A 9,056-nucleotide genomic window follows, 5' to 3' on the forward strand; every position below is an offset into this window, starting at 1 on the left:
TGATGTGAGAAATATGCATTCTGGGATTGCCAGAATTGTTTCCTTTCAGAGAGATTCTTCCTGTATCTCTGGTTCCTTTCACGTTTCAGATTCCTCATCTGCTTCGGTTGATGATGGATATTGGCTTTCGGTTTCTCTTTGGCCGGTTCACTTTGAACTGTGGAAGTTTCACTTTGAGTTGAGGAACTAGAGGGAATGTTTTCTTTTGCCGAACTTCCATTCTCTTGAGGAATGTCTTTTGTACCACTGGTACTTGGCACATCGAAATTATCTGGCTTGTTCAAGGGTTCTGGTATGTATCTACCTTTACTTATCCATGAGGTCCTTTCTGATAAGCCTACCGTTTCATCTGCATTATCGATTGGAGCTGACCAGAGGAACTCATCGCAGCCATCAGCATTGTCTTCGTTAACAATAGCTGTGAGTTCAGCAGTCTGATGTTCGGTTACTCCAGTGACCTTGTACACTTGATTTGGAGTGGTCCTGACCTTTTGATATACAACCGCTTTCTTTGCTAAGATCGGGGACTTTTGTTGGGACAATCGAGCGAACTCCACTGAATTTTCAGAAATTAGATTCTTGTGGTTTTCAAGTTCGCTTTTCACAAATTCTGAGCAGTCAACCGTGTCCTCTACAGAAATTTCACTTATATTATCATCCTCATTAAGCTCAGATGCATTTTCAACATCAATTTTGTTTTCTGAGCTCAAGTTGGCGTTTAAAGAGTCAAATTTTTTTATGGTTTCGGTTCTCAGTTTAAGTCTATCATTTTCATCCAAAAGGTTTTTAAGCATGTCCTTGTGGTCCTTGGATTTAATGAAAGATTTTATTTTGTCCAGTCCATACATATAGGTCGGATTGACGTCATCAGATGATATCACACTCTCACAATTATAATCTTCGGCATCAATTTCATCCTCCTTAAACTCAAGGAAGGGCAAAATCATGCGATGGATCTTTTGTCCTATTTCACAATCCAAGTGAAGCTGAGTAATATTAGTGTAAAGACGTTTTGCAATTAAACAAAAAACATTTCGCTGTTTTAACAACTTTAAATTGTCTCTATGTAAATAAATGTTTTCGTCTTTTATTTTAACTAATTCAGACTCCTTCAACTCGATCCACATGCGCCGCTCCTCACTCTTCGAAGACACCCTGCTTAATTGATCAGTTAGGTTAGAATTGGTGACTCGAGTTTGAGTTAAACTACTATCTAGATGAGAGATTCGTGTATTGACATTTTTTAGTTATTTTTCATATGAGCTTTGTGGTACTTTAAATGAAACAAAAACCGATTGTACCTTCGTGATCTGTTCATCGAGCTCGTTGAACTGCACGCTGAGCGGTTTGGCCGTGAAGCACATATCCTGCTGCTCCTTCGGTTCATTGCTTCCACCATCAGTGTTGTATCCCCTCATCTGAGATACTTCGGACACCATCAAGCACCTGCCTCCACTGCTATCCTCTTTAGCCACACAAGCCTTTCCATGCGAAGGCTTCCTCACTTCATCGTCTTCGGAGTCGGTTGACCACACTTCCACGCCACCGAACTCGTCATCAGCAACCGAACCCTGCAGAATTAGAGCATTCATGGAAGGGTTAGCGGTAGATTTCTTCTTCCTCATCTCATCAAGCTTTTTCTGCAGCAAAGCTCCCTCATCCTTTTCCTCATCTTTTTCAGCCATCTTTTTGAGGACACAATCCTTAGCATAGTGGTTTTTCCCACCACAGTAGTAACAGCTTACTCCAGAATCACCATCTGCCTTCGGTTCCTTCTTGGACTCTTCAACCTTCGGTTCATTGTTAACCTTTTCTGAACTATAACTCCCCTGCCAGTTTCGGTTTTTGTTGCTGGGGAATCTCTTCTTAATGAACCTCTTGGGGTTAGACACCATCATAGCATAATCCTCAGACGTGAGGTCATACTCCTCCAAGTTGAGGTCTTCGTCCTCCATCATAGCTTTACTTTTTGACAGGAGGGCCAGCGAACCTAGGCTTGAGAAAATATTCTTTTCCTGCAACACAATTTTCTCCTGAGACTTGAGAATACCCACCAGTTTAGCCAAAGAATAAGATTTAAACTGCTCATGGGCTTTGACTGTAGACACCACTGCTCTCCACTCTGACCTTAGACCATTTAAGAACGTAACCTTCTGCTCAATAAGCTTCCTTTCAATGTCATGTTTGATCATCTTGCTGAGAAGATGATTGAAGCGATCGAACGTCTGGGTCACAGTTTCTTCGGCTCCTTGCCTGAATTCTCCAAACTCAGATAAGAGCAAGGTTTGGATAGAGTGTTCAAGATCCTCGTCTGTAGAGTACAGTTCACGAAGTCTATCCCAAACTTCCTTTGCCGTCGTGCATGAGCTTACCAACCTGAAAGTGTCGGACTGAAGGGCGAATCTGATCAATCTTAACGCCTTGATATTGCACTGGAATTTATCCTTTTCATCTTGCGTAATATCTTTGACATCCTTCAGCAGATCATTATACTCCTTTTGAGTTTTAATAATCCTTGACGTTGCAGAGTGAGAAAAAGGTCCATTAATGATTGCTTCCCATATGAGGTATCCATTATCTCAGATCCTATAACGTAGTCTTCGAAGTGATGCGCCCAGACTTCATAATCATGGGTATATAGGATGGGAATCTTCGTGGTTGAACCGATGCTGTTGGAAATATTGATGGGATTCGATTGCGACTCGTCCATTATGATCGAATAACCTGTTCAAAGATCAGACTTGTAATAACTCAGATTAGGGCAAAACAATAAATATCAAGATACGTCAATAAAGAGATGACGGCTCAATAAATATCAGTAATTGCGGAAAAACCCTAATTGAAACCTTTTCACAGAAAAGAAGTGTATCGATTACACAGCCTCCTGCTCTGATACCAATTGATGAGATTAAAACTTAATCTTGAAGATCGATTAGATCTTAAACAGGTAAATAAATATTAAACAGCAAGAACGAACGCAATATAAAGAACAACTCAAGAGTGAATCAAACGTGTCGAATGATTATAAAATAAACCCTCAGAAGAGCTCGATCAAGAACATCAACTGTAGAGGGTTGGAGGTTTACAAGAAAGATAAAGAAATCTGTAATACTATCGTAATAATCGTTACTTCTAAATTGTTAACCTAATATGCATGCAAGCATATACTTATATAGTAAACCTAGTAAGCTCACGGTTGGACAGGCCCAAAACCGGAGTACAAAATAAATGGACTAACAGCCGAGCTCAATGACGCAATCTTCAAACGAGTCTTCAACCCAACAGCACCAACAAGCTCAAGAACACACAATAAAGGCTTAGGGTTCAATTTAGGGTTTTCTCTGGGTTGGGAGGGACAATGGAGGCTGGTTTGTGGTGTTATAAGTTGTTTAAATAGGGTGCAAACCCAAATATTAAGGTTTCATCCAGGCAGTCCTACTCGTCGAGTCGGTCTCCCGACTCGTCGAGTAGGCAACTTAACCCCCCAACCAAAAGCCGAGTCTACTCAATTCCAACTCGTCGAGTCCTAGAACAAAATATGAAGTTATTTGAATATAAATACGTAGCAGGAACCGGGTGTAACAAATCCCCCCCCCACTTATTTTAGACTTCTTCCTCGAAGTCTGCAACTAAATCTTGAAATAGCTCGTGGTAGTGCTCCCTCATCTCGTCCTGCGGCTCCCAAGTCCATTCCGAGCCCTTGCGGTGCTGCCATTGCACCTTCACAAGCTCCACCCTCTTGTTCCTTAGATCCTTCGACTTCCTGTCGAGGATCGCCACAGGCCGCTCAATGTAGTTCAGGATGTCATCCACCTGAATATCCTCCAACGGCACCACTGCCAAATCATCCACCAGACACTTCCGTAGCTGGGAGACGTGAAACGTGCTATGAATCTGGCTGAGTTCGGCTGGCAGGTCCATCCTATATGCCACCTTGCCCAACCAGACTACAACCCTGAAAGGTCCAATGTACCTGGGGCCCAACTTGCCTCGCTTCCTGAACTGAAGGACGCCCTTCCAAGGTGACACGTTCAGGAGTACCATATCCCCGACCTAGAACTCCAAGTCCGAACGACATTTGTCGGCATAACTTTTTTGCCGACTCTGAGCAGTATGAAGCCTGCTCCGAACCTGCTGGATCCTCTCTGTAGTCTTGGGTACTGCTTTGGTACTTCCCATGACCTTCTGACCAACCTCACCCCATCATATCGGGGTCCTGCACTTCCTCCCATACAACACCTCGAAGGAGGGTCGATTGACACTCGCATGATAGCTGTTATTATCGGTAAAATCAGCCAAAGGAAGGTAAGTATCCTAACTACCTCCGAAGTCTAAAACACGCGCTGCAGCATATCCTCCAGTGTCTGGATGGTTCACTCATTATGACCATCCGTCTGCGGGTGAAAAGCGGTGCTAAATTGAAGACGAGTACCCAGCTCGTCGTGAAACTTCTTCTAGAACCTGGAAGTGAACCGCACATTCCTGTCGGAAATCACCGAAACTGGCACTCTGTGCCGAGCCACTACCTCCCTGATATAGATGTCAGCCAACTTTTCGGATGAAATGCTCTCCTGAATCGGAATGAAATAGGTGCTCTTGGTTAATTGATCCACGATGACCCAAATCGAATCCACTCCCTGTGCGGTCCTGGGAAGTTTCATGATGAAATCCATAGTGATATTTTCCAATTTCCACAATGGGATATCCAACGACTAGATCTTGCCATGAGGCCTCTGGTGCTCGGCCATGACCTTTTTGCAGGTCAGGTAGCTCTCAACAAACCAAGCTACATCCTGGTTCATGCAGGGTCACCAATAGTCAAGACGAAGATCCTTGTACATCTTCGTTGCCCCGGGATGTATAGAAAACCTGGATTTATGCGCCTCCTCCATCAATACCTGGCGCACACCTCCATGATATGGGACCCACACCCTATGGTGATGAGTCAACAATCCACGGCTATCATAATCGAAGGAGGAAACCTGACCCATAATACGCTCACTCTTACAATGTTCCTCCTTCATGGCCTCCTGCTGGGCCTCTTGAATCCGCTCCAACAGCGGAGTCACCATGGTCATCCTCAGGAAGACACCTCTGATCGGCGCTGCCTTGCGGCTAAGCGCATTGGCCACGCCATTGGCCTTCCCCGGATGGTAGAGGATCTCACAATCGTAATCCTTCGCCACATCTAGCCATCGACGCTGTCTCATATTTAGATTTGGCTGATCCATGAGATACCTCAAACTCTTATGGTCCGTGTAAATGGTACAAAGGCCCCATAGAGGCAATGATGACAAATCTTGATGGCGAAAACAACTATCCTCAACTCCAAATCATGCGTCGGATAGTTCGCCTCATGAGGCTTTAGCTGCCTCAAAGCATAGGCGATAACATGCCCTCTCTGCATCAATACCGTGCCCAAACCCAAAATGGATGCATCACAATACACTACAAAATCCTCCATGCCCTCTAACAGGGCTAAGATTGGCGCCTCGTACAATCTCTGTCTCAATGTCTCAATGCGGCATGCTGCTCAGGCCCCCAACGAAAGACCACGGCTTTCCTTGTCAACTGAGTCAAGGGCAGGGCTATCTTAGAGAAGTCCTGAATGAATCTCCGATAATAACCTGTCAGTCCCAGGAAGCTCCAAATCTCAGATGGAGACCTCGGAACCTCCCACCTCATAACAGCCTCCACTTTGGACTGGTCGACCAAAATGCCGTTCTGGTTGACAAGGTGCCTATGAAACTGCACCTCGCGCAACCAGAACTCATAATTGGAGAACTTGGCATACAAGCTCTCCCTCCTCAGAGTATCCAACACCTCTTGCAAGTGCTCCTCAGGCTGCTCCTGCATCTTGGAATAAACACAGATGTCATCAATGAAGACTATCACAGGCCGATCCAACATTGGTCGACACACGCGGTTCATGAGATCCATGAACACGGCAGGAGAATTGGTGAGCCCGAAAGGCATCACCATGAACTCATAGTGACCATATCGTGTTCGAAAAGCACTCGTCTGCACACCTCCTCTCTGACCCTCATCTGATGATAACTTGAACACAAATAAATCTTGGAGAACCAAGGCGCTCGTTGGAGATGGTCAAAGAGATCATCAATCCTCAGGAGTGGGTAACGGTTCTTCACTGTTACCTTATTTAGCTCCCGGTAATCTATACACATCCGATGCGACCCGTCCTTCTTCTTCACAAATAGGATCGGGGCTCCCCAGGGAGAACTGCTCGGTTTGATAAATCCGTTGTCTAACAACTCCTTTAGCTATGTAGACAACTCATTCATCTCAGGAGGAGCCAACTGATACGGTGCTTTGGCTATCGGAGCCGCACCGGGAACTAGGTCGATCCTGAACTCTACCTGCCTCTCCGGAGGTATCCCAGGCAGCTCCTTAGGGAATACATCCGTGTATTCTCGCAACACTGGCACATCACTCACCGCCGCCTTACCCGCCTCCCGGGTATCCATAACATAGGCGAAATACCCTACGCAACCCTGCTAGAGGTAGCGCCTAGCCCTGCTGCTGAACATAAAGCTGGTTCGCGCTGTGGCCTCTTGCCCTGGAGCACCAACTCTCCCCCACCTGGGGTCCTGACCCTGACCAACTACCGTGCATAGTCGATCACTGCCCCATTGGGACTCAACCAATCTATGCCTATGATAACCTTGTTCCCCCGCAACGGTATGGGAACCAAGTCTACTAAGTAGCGCTCCTCGAACAACCTCAAAACACAATCCCTGAAAACTTCTGATGCTCTCACTGATCGGTCGTCTGCAATCTCAACCTCTAGAGGGCAATCCAACATGCCCGAAGACTCAGGGAACCTTTTGCCAAGCACAAGAGAGACAAATGATCGGGTAGCACCCGAATCAAACAACACTTGAATTGGGATACCGTTCACATCGAGCGATCCTAGACAAGACATATAACATGGCATATCAATATCATAAGTGACATATAATAAAAGTTAAAGAGAAGAAATCATACCCGTTACCACATCGGGCATGGATCGTGCCTCCTAAACTGTCAACTGAAAAGCTCGGCTCCTCACCACTGGAGCCTCCGACTTGACCTTCCGGCCATCCATAACCCGTGCAGTCGCTGGAGTTGGCACCACCTCTAGCGCTGCTGCTGCGGTCAATCTGGGGCAGTTGGCCTTTTTTTGGCCCCTCTGATTGCAATGAAAGCAAATCAGGTCTGATGTCTGAACAGTGGGAGCAGGGGCAGTACAATCCCTGCCAAAATGTCCGGTCTTGCCGCACTAATAGCAGCCTGATCTCGACCCAGTGCGGAAAACTCCTCATGAGACCTACCGCATTTCCTACAGCAGTCCTGACCCGGCTGGTCCTTTGACCTAGCGTCGAATTCCTTGGGTTTCTTCCCTGAAACCCCAACAACCTGCCCTGCCTCTGCTTTCCTCTTCCTAAGGTGCTCCAAATCAATCTCCCTCTCCCTTGCCCTGGCAATCATGGAATCCAGGGTCGGGCAAGCGGATTAGCTGACATGCTCCCGAATGTCAACCCTCAACATATCATGATAGTGGATCTTCCGCATCTCTTCATCCCCTGCATACTGAGGTACCAACAAGGCCCTCTCCCAGAACTTGGCGGTGATCTCCGCCACAGTCTCAGTAGTCTGCCTCATATCAAGAAACTCCCTGGCCAGCTGCTGAAGATCCACAGCTGGCGTAAACTCGGCCCTGAACCTGGCCACAAAATCTGACCAAGTCATAGCCTCAATGGTTGGGCCCCCCCCAGTGAGTCACTCACTAACTCCCACCAATCTCTGGCTCGATCCCTCAAACAACCCGCAACAAAGCGAACCTTCGACCCCTCCGGGCAGAAGCTCGTCAACTATGTAGACTCGATGTCTACAATCCATCTCCTAGCCACAATGGGGTCCTTCACTGCGTGAAAGTCTGGCGCTCCACTCCCCCTGAAGTCCTTGAAGTACATTGTGCGCGTCCCGGACTGGCTGGACGCCAAGTCACTACTGAATGTCCGGAGGCGATCCTCTACCAGCTCAATGATCCCCTACCTTGATCGACCCGAAAATGACCGGGGTCTCCTCAAGGATACCTCTCATGATCTCAAACATGATGAAATCATGTAAACCGTCATCAACCTGCTCGAATCCGGCACCTGAGCCTGATCCTGAACCTGATCCGGACCCTGAACCTCCTGCTCCATGACGCATAATCACCATTCTGAAATAAAACATATAAACATCAAGGTCATACATACTCTCGAGAGGTCGCGCACTCTCCAAGTTCCCTGGTTCTATCTCACCCCTCCTTGATTCGAGTACAGATTCTCTGCTTTCAGTAGTACGGGCCCATAGTACCTTCCACATCTATCCGTACTTTCCTCAGGGATTGCTTCAACTTCACCAAGTCCCATCTACCAATACTACTTTCCAAACTAATATCATCCTAGGCTTGACCTAAGGCACTCTTCGACCTACTCTCCGCCATCAACTACACAAGGGGTCCCTACCATCCTTCCCTAACTAGTTTGTGAATACTATTACATATTCACTCACTAGTTAGTTAAAGCTAGCTAGGACCCCTATAAGCACAAAGCAAGCAACATTCATGCATTGAGTAACCAAATCAGACATAACCTAATCAGGCTAGTATACTGCTGACTAAACAGCCCTAGCATACCGCTCAATAAGCTCATACAACAGGCATATAAGGCATCCTTCCTAGATCCTTAGTTCTATTCTAGCATGCAGTTCTCAGAATCATACAACAAACATACAAGGCATTCTTCCTAGATCCTTAGCCCTAATCTAGCATGCAGTTCTCATAATCATATCATACAACATAACATAACATGTATGGGTATCTTGAGGAAAACTTACTCGAGCTCGGCCGGTTGCACGCATCACATACCTTGTTCTTTCTCAAACTCCTCATTTTAAATTTTAGAAAACTATTTCTTTGTAAAAATCTTTCGAACCCTCAAACCAAGGCTCTGATACCAACTTGTAACATCCCAATATCGAGACCCAAAATTTTTTGTTTTTAAAAATAT

This window comes from Lactuca sativa, chromosome 6, assembly GCF_002870075.4.
Source record: "Lactuca sativa cultivar Salinas chromosome 6, Lsat_Salinas_v11, whole genome shotgun sequence".
Lineage (NCBI taxonomy): Eukaryota > Viridiplantae > Streptophyta > Magnoliopsida > Asterales > Asteraceae > Lactuca > Lactuca sativa.